Raw genomic sequence first — 8418 nt, 5'->3', positions numbered from 1 at the left:
TAACACATCAACTATCTCACTAGCCACTTCTTTTAACAGCCTAGGATGAAGTCCATCAGGACCCGGGGACTTGTCAACTGCAGCTGCAACAATTTGTTCAGTACCACTTCCCAGGTGATTGCAATTTTCTTGCCTTCTCCCTCCCTTCCATTTCCTGACGTACAGCTAACACTGGGATGTCTCCTATGTGAACAAGGTTTAAAAAGAATATTGAGCCCCAATGAAACGCAAGACCATATCTTCAATCAAGCACTACAGCGAGCTCGAAGCACAGTAACAAGACATTCCCTTAAACTGTTCCACTTTATCTTTTCTTCTCTTTTCTCTCCCTATCTGCATGTGTATATCGCGTGTGCATGCTCGCTTGGGCGCGTCGTATATCCGTAGGCGTGAACTGTATTAGAGTTTAAGTTTAAGGTTTAATAGATTTCATTTTTTTGTCTTTAAACCTGAGAAAACCTGGTGTGCTCATTTCTTTGCCTTATAATTGAAAACTGTGAACAAGGATTCAACATGCTCCTTAAAGCTGTTATATATTGGGAGGAACTTGTAACTGACTCTTTTTCTTTAAACAATATCTATAAATCAGTCTACCAATTGGTTTACAAAGTCTTTCTGATCTCCTTACAGGTTTTGGTGTTGCCAGGTTTTGGACTGTCTGGTTTCAGTTCAGGAGTTACAGAAGAACTTGTTTCTTTTTCTGAAATTGGTACTTCAGACACCGGAGTCTGAACTGGTTCACACTTTGGCAAAAGCTCCCAATCAAGTAGGTGCTTTGGATCATCCCTCAGTGGGATCATATGATTTACATAAATTCTTTGAAATGGATGAGTCACCCATGACCACGGTTGTAAAGGGATTTTTGGTGGGTTATTCCTGCAGTTTTGAAAAATGGTACATTTGCTAACCAATGATTCTACATCACTGTCTAGAAGAGGCCAATAAACAAAACTTCTGGCTATGAATTTCATGCTAATTATATCGTATGTTCAGTATGAAGTTCTGCCAGAATCTTGTGTCTTAAAGAACTAGGTACTACCACTCGGTGACCCCACTTAATGCAGCCCTATTCACATGACAATTCGTTACGTTGATTGTTGAACAGTTTCAGTTCCTCGTCTGTACACTGGTCAAATGCTGTAAACCATTCAAAGTCTGTTTGTAGACTGTTTCTAAAACTAGGTCTTTCTGAGTTTTAGCTGCAATTTCAGTTGCAGTGATTGGAAGGTTGTACCTTCACTGCCTACTTTTGAGTCTTTGTGCGGCAAATGGGACAGTGCATCAGTGACAGCATTCTCCTTTGAACCATGATATTCAATGTTGTAGTCGTACTGTGAGAGAAGTACAGCCCACCGCTCCATACTTGACACTGCCATTGTCAGTATTGCAGACTTTGGACCCAGAATAGCTACTGGGGGTTTATGATCTATAACTACCATAAAGTTTCTACCCAACAAAAACTGGTGAAACATTCTGACTCCGAAGCTGATTCCAAGTACTCTCTTTTCTAGCTGCGCATCGTTGCATTCACTGTTGGTCAGGGTACGTGACTCAAATGCTATGGGCTTCTCTTGACCATCAGCCATGACATGACTGATCACTGCTCCATCTTCATTGCTTGACGCATCACTTGCTAACTTCAGGTCCCAATTTGTGTTGTAATGAATGAGTAATGCATCACTGGTCGGTGGAGTTGTGGATAGTGCTGAAGGATGTTGTAGGGTACAGAGGGACATAGATAAGCTGCAGAGCTGGGCTGAGAGATGGCAAATGGAGTTTAATGCGGAAAAGTGTGAGGTAATTCACTTTGGAAGGAGTAACAGGAATGCAGAGTACTGGGCTAATGGGAAGATTCTTGGTAGTGTAGATGAACAGAGAGATCTTGGTGTCCAGGTACATAAATCCCTGAAAGTTGCTACCCAGGTTAATAGGGCTGTTAAGAAGGCATATGGTGTGTTAGCTTTTATTAGTAGGGGGATCGAGTTTCGGAGCCACGAGGTCATGCTGCAGCTGTACAAGACTCTGGTGAGACCGCACCTGGAGTATTGCGTGCAGTTCTGGTCACCGCATTATAGGAAGGATGTGGAAGCTTTGGAAAGGGTGCAGAGGAGATTTACTAGGATGTTGCCTGGTATGGAGGGAAGGTCTTACGGGGAAAGGTTGAGGGACTTGAGGTTGTTTTCGTTGGAGAGAAGGAGGAGGAGAGGTGACTTAATAGAGACATATAAGATAATCAGAAGGTTAGATAGGGTGGATAGTGAGAGTCTTTTTCCTCGGATGGTGATGGCAAACACGAGGAGACATAGCTTTAAGTTGAGGGGTGATTGATATAGGACAGATGTCAGAGGTAGTTTCTTTACTCAGAGAGTAGTAGGGGCGTGGAACGCCCTGCCTGCAACAGTAGTAGACTCGCCAACTTTAAGAGCATTTAAGTGGTCATTGGATAGACATATGGATGAAAATGGAATAGTGTAGGTCAGATGGTTTCACAGGTCGGCGCAACATCGAGGGCCGAAGGGCCTGTACTGCGCTGTAATGTTCTAATTCTAATTCTTCAGTGCCATAACAGTTTCACTACTCTGGTTTCTGGTTCACATTTTGTAGCTTTCTGCTACCTCTAGTGGCTTAGGATTAAAATGTTCCTCCAATTTGGAGATAATTATTTTGAATGACACATCTTTTGTCTTGTTGGGAGCAAGAAGGTTTATTAGAATGCCATACTAATCTCTGTTCGCAAAATTGCTTTCTTGTGCTCAAAATGTGCCTTCTGAGTCTGGGCCTTTTCACTTTCACCTTCGAGTTCTGATATATTATTAGCTCTGAAGAACATGTCCATTCTTTCAATGTAAGAACTGAATGGCTTTTGAGCTCTATCATACAATTCTAGCCTTCTAATGTATCCCGTGGGTGTAGCCATTTAGTCCCATTTTCAAATGTAACCGTGAACCCAGTAAACACTTACTCTGGTTTCTGTAACATTGACACAGAAGTTAAGTCAGCCTAATCAGAAGAGACTCACCAAATCCAGTGTAGTCAGTAGTTGAATCAGGTGGACACTAGGACCCTACAGAATCCATTCAACTAAATGCAGCCACACGTTTTCATGAACAATGAGGCTCAACACAATCTAGTTGAAAGTCCTTATTATCCTCGCAGGTAGGTCACTGGGAGCTAGATTATTTTGTTCATCACGGTCTCTACTGCTGTTTGCTGCAAATATTTTGGCACTTTAATCCTATCCTCGTCACCAAAAATCTTTTTTATACTGGAAGGAACCTGTAAAGAAAGACAGACACCAAGATGGCCAGGTCACATCATCACACATTGAACATGCTCATAAGATAGGAATGCATTACAAAAGCCTACCTCTTTGTCCAAACGTTTGGCCCCTAATATCTCCTTCTGTGACTCGATGGAAATTTTGCTTCTATGAAGCATTTTAGGATCTGTTACTATGTTAAAGACACTATATAAATGCAAATTATTGTTATTCAAACAAGGTTTTTTCCAGTGACCGAGAGGTCGAGAAATGAGGGGACATGGGTCTACGATTAAATGTAAGAGATTTAGGGCGGAAAGCTGGAGAAACATTTATTCACAGAGAGGATTGTGAGATTGTGGAATGCATTCTCGGAGTTAGTGCGACAGCAGAGCAGTATTCTGCAGCAGAGTATACTAGGGCCATTGTTGGGTGCAAAGTGTTCTGGCTGTTCTCCCCCATGACGTTCCAAACCAGGGGTTCACCCTAGTTTTTACTTTTTGGCTGGTGGTGTTGAGATGAGACCAATAGATGAGAGTCCTGTCAGGAGTGACGCCCAGGTATTTTGGGTGGGGACCATGGATGAGTCACCTTCCACAGAGAAAGAAGATGGTGTGCCGGATTTGCAGAGAGGAAACTAGAGATTGGAAAAAAAAGATTAAAAAGCTTGCATTTATATAGCGCCTTTCATGACTACAAGACGTCCCAAAGCACTTTAGAGCCAATTCAGTACTTTTGAAGTGTAGTCACTGTTGCAATGTAGGAAACATGACAACCAATTTGTGCACAGCAATCTCACACAAGCAGCAATGAGATAATAATCTGTTTTAGTGATGTTGGTTAAGGGATAAATATTGCCCAGGTACTGCTCTGCTCTTCTTTCACAGTGCTGTGGGATCCCTTACATCCACTCAAGGGGCAGACAACAACATCTTATATTTATATAGCACCTTTAACATAATAAAACATCCCAAGGCACTTCACAGGAGCATAATAGAACAAAATATGGCACCGAGCCACATAAGGTGATATTAGGGCAGATGACCAAAAGCTTGGTTAAAGAGGTAGGTTTTAAGGAGTGCCTTAAAGGAGGTGGAGAGGTGTGGGGAGGGAATTCCGGAGCTTAGGGCCTGGGCAACTGAAGGCGCGGACACCAATGGTGGAGCGATTAAAATGGGGGATGCTGAAGAGACCAGAATTTGAGGAGCGCAGATATCCTGGAGGGTTGTGGGGCTGGAGGAGATGACGGAGATAAGGAGGGGTGTGAGACCATGGAGGGATTTGAAACCAAGGATGAGAATTTTAAAATCAAGACCTTTCCCGGCCGGGGACCTATATAGGTCAGTGAGCACAGGGGTGATAGGGGAATGGGACTTGGTGCGAGTTAAAACACAGGCAGCCGAGTTTTGGATGACCTCAAGTTTATGGAGGGTAGAATGTGTGATGACTAGCAAGGAGTGCATTGGAACAGTCAAGTCTTCCCTTCTAGGTGTCAGCCTTGATTCAGTGATAGCACTCTTGCCTCTGAGTCAGGAAAGTTGTGGGTTCAAGCCCCAATCCAAAAACTTGAGCACATGTAATCTAAGTTGATGCTTCATAATTGCAGCACTGTCGGAGGTGCTGTCTTTCCAATGGGATGTAAATTGTGGCCAGAGTATCACTTGCAATGACTTCTCTTCCTGCTCCTGCACGTTACCTCTAGTGCCCTGCAGGATCTATCCTTGGTCCCCTCCTATTTCTCATCTATAAGCTGCCCCTCGGTAACATGAAAGCACATGTATGCTGACAACTCAATGTCACCACCACCTTTGTCAATTCCTCCACTATTGCTATATCCGATATCGAGCAGAAATTTCCTCTTTCACTCTGGTGTATGTTCTTTCTTTTATCACTAGGTGGTGACATAACCATTTGATCATACTTTCTAAGGTAAAGAAAATAACATTGCCTTTGGCAACTGTGTGTTCAATTTTAATATCTCTGAGATAAATAATAAAAACACTTCACATTAACGTAAAACTACCAGTATAACGGCAGCATGGAGATTGGAGATTAACCTCTGCAAGCTGTACCTATGTGAAAGCTGTGCATCTGTAATTTTATAGGAAGATTGGAACAGGAGGAGCCATTCAGCCCCTTGACCCCGTTCCACCATTCTTGTAGATCATGGCTGATCTGCACCACAACTCCATTTTTCTTCGATGTTTCCATAGCCCTGGATATCCATCTCCAACAAAAATCTATTGAGTTCAGTCTTGTAAATTTCGATTGCTCCAGCATCCACAGTCATTTATGCGAAAAATTGCTTCCTGATTTCACTCCTGAATGTTCTGGCTCTAATATGCCCCTTGTTCTGGATGCTCCCACCAGAGAAAATAGTTTCTCTGTATCTACCCTATTGAATCCTTTTAACATATTAAACACCTCTAAACTCAAATGATTACAGGCCACGCTTGTGCAAAGTTAAATACACTTGACAGCTTTAAGTGTCTCAATAATAATGCTTCCTGCTTTGCTTCAATATAAATTTGATCTGAGTTTGTTAAAAAGCTACATATCAATTCTGCTTTAGCAACTAAACCCATAAAATGGCTCTTTAGAGGTAAATTTTCAGATAGGGTTTGGAGATAACAAATCTTTATAGCTGATAACTCCTGTCCTCAATATACATGTTCAGATTTAGGCTCAAATTATATGTGATTTTATGTTACTCAGTATGATTTTTTTTTAAATGTACCTGCTTTACCATAACATCGTTCTAATTTACCAACCTGTATTTGATTTTTGTTTGAAATGGAAACTGATGCCAAGATTTTTTTTAATACAATTGACAACCATTTCCCCAGAAATCAGCCTGGATCCGATGTCATCAGCTTGGAGTTTGTTTAAAGAGTCTCCATGCGTACTTCAGTCCGCTCAGAGGCACTCTGAAGTGTTTGAGTCTTACGTCTCAGTTCCACCCTAGAGATAGTTAATTGGTTTAGATGAACAGGTGGTTGAATGACCAAAAGTCATTAATCAAAGTTAGTTTGAATATTAGACAAACTCATTCTGAAAATTTGGTTTGAATCATTGTTAGTTTGATGGATGGAAATGGGTTGTACCTAATAACTCATCAGAAAATGTATTTCATTTTTCTGTTTATTCTTTCCTACTTTAAGCTCCTTACCTTTCACTTTGGTTGCATAGAATTTCATTATTCACATAGAGTCTGTGCTGTCATTGTCTCTAAATTACCAGACTTTTTGTTTGACATCCAGTACTGGATGGGCAGAAATTTCTTCCAATTAAATATAGGGAAGACTGAAGCCATTGTCTTCAGTCCCTGCTACAAGCTCTGTTCATTTGAAACCGACTGCATCCCTCTCCCTGGTAACTGTCTGAAGCTGAACAAGACTGTTCACAACCTTGGTGTCATATTTGAGTCCAAGATGAGCTTTCAACTACTAATCAAGTACTATCACAAAGACCACCTATTTCCACCTCCGTAACATCACCTGAATCTGCCCCTTCCTCAGCTCTTCTGCTGCTGAAACCCTCATCCATTCCTTTGTTCCCTCTAGGCTTGACTGTTCGAGCACACTCCTGGATGGCCTTCAACATTCTACCCTCCGTAAATTTGGGTCAGCCATATGGGTGGCACAGTGGCGCAGTGGTTAGCACCGCAGCCTCACAGCTCCAGGGACCTGGGTTCGATTCTGGGTACTGTCTGTGCGGAGTTTGCAAGTTCTCCCTGTGTCCGTGTGGGTTCCCTCCCACAGCCAAAGACTTGTAGGTGACAGGTAAATTGGCCGTTGTAAATTGACCCTAGTGTAGGTAGGTGGTAGGAAATATGGGAGTACTGTAGAGTTAGTATAAATGGGTGGTTGTTGGTCGGCACAGACTCGGTGGGCCGAAGGGCTTGTTTCAGTGCTGTATCTCTAAAAAAAAAAGCTCTGCTGCCTAACTCGCACTAAATCCCATTCACCCATCGTGACCTGTGCTCACTGACCTACACTGGCTTCCAGCTAAACAACGCCTCAATTTAAAAATTCTCATCCTTGGTTTCAAATCGCTCCATGGCCTGGCACCTCCCTATCTTTGTAATCTCTTCCAGTCCTACAACCCTGTGAGATATCTGTACTTCTCTAATTCTGGTCTCTTGAGCATCCCCTATTTTAATCGCTCCGCCAGTGGTGGTCGTGCCTTCAGTTGCCTCGGCTCTGAAATTCCCTCCCTAAACCTCTCTGCCTCTTTATCTCGCTTTCCTCCTTTAAAGCACTCCTTAAAACCGACTGCTTTGACCAAGCTTTTGGTCATCTGACCTAATATCTCCTAATGTGGCTCGATGTCAAACTTTGTTTCATTTTGCCTCTATGAAATGCCTTGGGATGTTTTATTGCGATAATGGTGCTATATAAATCAATACAAGTTGTTGCTGCAGTATACATTTTGATCACCTGTTCATTTCCATCTGTGAAATACCCAGAGCACCTGGCACATTTCATTTTCACACAAAGTATTTTAAACAAGGAAACTTATTTGAATGCCTACATATTCAGAGAACACTGACATTTTAGTTATATTAGCAAATACTTAACAACACATTGTTGTCTACTTTTGTTCATGTTGTAATATTGACTTCATGAAGTATTATCCACTTAAAACTAAGGTGTTAGCTGTGACTCAGTGGGTAGCACTCTTGCCTTTGAGTCAGAAGGTTGTGTGTTGAAGTCCTGCTCCAGAGATTTAGACACATAATCTAGGCTGACACTCCAATGCAGTAATGAGGGAAGTGATGTCGTTCTGGACAAGACTTTAAACCAATACTTTGTCAGTCTCTCAGGAGAATGTAAAAGATCCCACAGCACTATTTCAAAGAACAGCAAGTGAGTTCTCCCTGGGTACCTGGCTGAGCTGGTTATTTAACTCATTGCTGTTTGTGGGACCTTGCTGCGTGTAAATTGACTGCTGCATTTCCTACATTACAACAGTGACTGCACTTCAAATCTACTTCATTGGCTGTGAATTACTTTGGAACATCCTGCAGTTGTGAAAGGAGCTATAGAAATACAAGTCCCTATGAAGACACATTCCTTTTCCTGAGCCAGAATCGATATACTTAGCCAGTGCTACTGGTGAGGGGCCCTATAGTCCCGATACTATTTTTGAGGTGGATT

General features: G+C 42.1%; 1 protein-coding gene across 1 annotated transcript in view; it reads left to right on the top strand.

Moving 5' to 3' along the window:
• The first annotated feature begins 705 nt into the window (after positions 1–705).
• Positions 706–8418, top strand: part of plekhg7 (pleckstrin homology domain containing, family G (with RhoGef domain) member 7) — a 128961-nt gene continuing 121248 nt past the window's right edge. The window contains exon 1 of the mRNA XM_068059693.1: positions 706–766. The gene's annotated coding sequence lies outside the window, so the exon portion shown is untranslated. The remainder of the gene's footprint in view (positions 767–8418) is intronic.

The sequence above is a fragment of the Heterodontus francisci genome, chromosome 27 (genome assembly GCF_036365525.1).
Source record: "Heterodontus francisci isolate sHetFra1 chromosome 27, sHetFra1.hap1, whole genome shotgun sequence".
NCBI lineage: Eukaryota > Metazoa > Chordata > Chondrichthyes > Heterodontiformes > Heterodontidae > Heterodontus > Heterodontus francisci.
Note: the sequence above shows the minus strand (reverse complement) of the source record. Positions and strands in the feature narration are given on the sequence as shown.